The sequence below is a fragment of the Cervus elaphus genome, chromosome X (assembly GCF_910594005.1).
Source record: "Cervus elaphus chromosome X, mCerEla1.1, whole genome shotgun sequence".
Taxonomy (NCBI): Eukaryota; Metazoa; Chordata; class Mammalia; order Artiodactyla; family Cervidae; genus Cervus; species Cervus elaphus.
In genome coordinates this window covers 47,253,059-47,256,615 of record NC_057848.1, presented here as the reverse complement: position 1 = coordinate 47,256,615, position 3,557 = coordinate 47,253,059, and positions in this window count along the sequence as shown.

The following is a 3,557-nucleotide window of genomic DNA, read 5'->3' as shown; positions in this document are numbered from 1 at the left end:
CTCCCTGTCTACCACAGCACCAAGGGCAAGGTCATGGTGGCCATGGAGATCTTCTCCATCTTGGCCTCCAGTTCTGGGCTCCTAGGCTGCACCTTTGCCCCAAAGTGTTATTCTGTGCTTCCCAGGTGGTGCTAGTGGTAAAGAACCTGCCTGCCAATGCAGGAGACCCTGGTTTGATCCCTGGGTCAGGAAGATCCCCTGGAGGAGGGCAGGCAAACCACTCCAGTATTCTTGTCTGCAGAATTCCGTGGACAGAGGAGCCTGATGGGCTACAGTCCATGGGGTTGCAAAGAGTCAGACATGAATGAAATGACTGAGCATGCACGCACTCTATGTTATTCTCTTAAAACCTGAGAAGAGCGCCTATGAGAGGTTTGAGGATTAAAATAAATTCTCAGGGAAATAAGCTTTCAGGTTTTATCTCATAAGTCTCTATCACCATTTTGGCCTTCAACAATAAACCACTCATAAAAATAATATGTTTATTCATTCAAATGTTAGAAACCATCAAACCTGCTTTACCTCTATTTATCAAGGGATTCTCCCCTCTCTAAGAGTCTTTGTGTACAACTACCCTCAGTCATCAAGACTCACAGAAAGGCATTCTACCTCAGATTAAGGACTTTCCTCAAAACTTTTGCTATTGATCCATTTCTTTTTTTTTTTTTTTTTTTTAATTTTTTTATTAGTTGGAGGCTAATTACTTCACAACATTTCAGTGGGTTTTGTCATACATTGACATGAATCAGCCATAGATTTACACTTATTCCCCATCCCGATCCCCCCTCCCATCTCCCTCTCCACCCGATTCCTCTGGGTCTTCCCAGTGCACCAGGCCGGAGCACTTGTCTCATGCATCCCACCTGGGCTGGTGATCTGTTTCACCATAGATAGTATACATGCTGTTCTTTTGAAACATCCCACCCTCACCTTCTCCCACAGAGTTCAAAAGTCTGTTCTGTATTTCTGTGTCTCTTTTTCTGTTTTGCATATAGGGTTATCGTTACCATCTTTCTAAATTCCATATATATGTGTTAGTATGCTGTAATGTTCTTTATCTTTCTGGCTTACTTCACTCTGTATAAGGGGCTCCAGTTTCATCCATCTCATTAGGACTGGTTCAAATGAATTCTTTTTGACGGCTGAGTAAAATTCCATGGTGTATATGTACCACAGCTTCCTTATGATCCATTTCTTCCATCATTAAGTTAAGTACACAGTAAGCACATCCTTATTGTTCCAGCCACTCCCCTATCCCACAAAGGTTCGTTTACAACTAAATACTATTCAGAATACCCTTTACTGTACCTTTCCTATTTTGTTTCTTAAACTGACAGTGTAAAAATTCATATTTTTTAAATTATTTTTTTATTGGAGTATAGTTGAACTTCTGGATGGAGCAGAAGGTCCGGGGATAAAGTAAGCTGGCAGACATGTGATGAACAGCTGACTTCTGTCCACCCAGCATCTGCGTCCCCGGCACTTTTTAGGATGATGTTTTACTTTCCATCACTGGCCCCCACCTCCTTAAACATAGCGATGAGCATGTGACCCAAGGTAGACCAATTCAACTTCCTCTTCTAGGAATCTTACTCAAGTGGAGACACGTAAGTGCGGAAGGAAATGGGAGTTGTGCAAATCAATGACACACTCTGCAGAAGTGGTTCATGAGTCCCCATTCGGAAGCTCCTCTGGTTTCTCTCCTCCTAGTCCCTCATATGTGGGCTGCACTGGGAACGTGGTGAGAGCTAAAGGGTACCTCACTCGGGCCCCAGTGATCAGAACTGGAGCCTGAAGGAGACTGGGTCGCAAGAAGAAGGAGCTGCCCCATTATCAGAAGTGGGACCTGAGGTCAGGGCTGGCCCGGCAATGCGAATGACCTGAGGGAGAGTGTCATAGTGCTGGCCCATGGTCAGGGAGGGTCCAAGAGCCTGGGACAGACTGAGCCTGTAGCGCAGTGAGTGGATGGTCCCCTAGTAAACGGTCCCAGGAGGGAGAGTGCATCAGTCATGGTTGAATTCAAGAAACAGAGCCACCAGGAGCGGCCTTAGCCACTAGGAGCCACTATACGTACATATATATTCTATTCTATATATGTGTAGGCTATATGGGTTTGCTGGGCTTCCCTAATAGCTTGGTTGGTAAAAAATCTGCCTGCAATGCAGGAGACCCCGGTTCAATCCCTGGATCAGGAAGATCCCCTGGAGAAGGGAAAGGCTACCCACTCCAGTATTCTTGTGCTTCCCTTGTGGCTCAGCTGGTAAAGAATCTGCCTGCAATGTGAGAGACCTGGGTTTGATCCTTGGGTTGGGATGATCCCCTGGAGAAGGGAAAGGCTACCCACTCCAATATTCTGACCTAGAGAATTTCATGGATCGTATAGTCCATGCGGTCGCAAAGAGTCAGACATGACTGAGCGACTTTCACTTCACTTTTCATATGGGTTTGCTACAGAGATGTGACGGTATGTAATTGTGACAGCTGGTTAAGCATCCTCTGGATGCCCATAGGGCTGTTGTCTTTGCATTGGATATTCCAGCTTGAAATCCACAGGGCAGCCAACTGGCAAGGGAAGATGGATGTAAAATGCGGAAGAACGAGGACACAGTGAAACCCGTCAGCACATGCTGGAGCCTGCGAGGACAGACCAAAACCCTCATCAGTTCTGCTCACCTCTGACGGTGATAGTATTCCTGCCGTCACAAACTACCACTAATGCAGTGGCTGCAAACAACAGAAATTTATTCTCTTACAATTCTGGAGGCTAGAAGTCCAAAAGGAGTCTTAACGGGTCTAAAATCAAGGCTTCCACAGGACTGGTTCTTTCTGAATTTTCCCAGGAAGAAGCTGTGTCCTGTCTCTTTCAGCTTCCAGTGGCTGTCAGCATTCCTTGCCTGGTGACTGTGTCACTCCACTCTCTGCCTCCACAGTCACATGGCCTTCTCCTCTTTTGTTTCCAATTTCCCTCAGCCTCTCTCTTTGAAGGATACTTATGATTATATCAGGCTGCTTCCCCTCACTCTGGATTATTTTCCCATTTCACAATTTTTTAAATTAACTAATTAATTAATTGGCTGCATCAGGTCTTAGTTGTGGCATGTGGGATCTAGTTCCCTGACCAGGGATGGAACCTGGGCTCCCTGCATTGGGAGCTCAGGGTCTTAGCCACTGGATCACCAGGGAAGTCCCATCAACATTGTTAATCACATCCGAAAATCCCTTTGCTTTACAAGGTAACATTCACAGTGATTGGGAGGTGGCTAGGGCTTCCCAGGTGGTAAAGAACCCACCTGCCAATGCAGGAGATATAAGAGATGTGGGTTTGATCCCTGGCTCGGGAAGATCCCCTAGAGAAGGGAATGGCAACCCACTCCAGTATTCTTGCCTGGAGAATTCCATGGATAGAGGAGCCTGTCAGGCTATACTTCATGGGATTGCAAAGAGTAGGACACAATTGAAGCAATTTAGCACGCATCACGCAAGAAGCAATTATTCACCTATCACAAGTAGTAAAAAGAAGAAAGGCAACTATAACTCTTGGCCTCAAATCTGCGTGA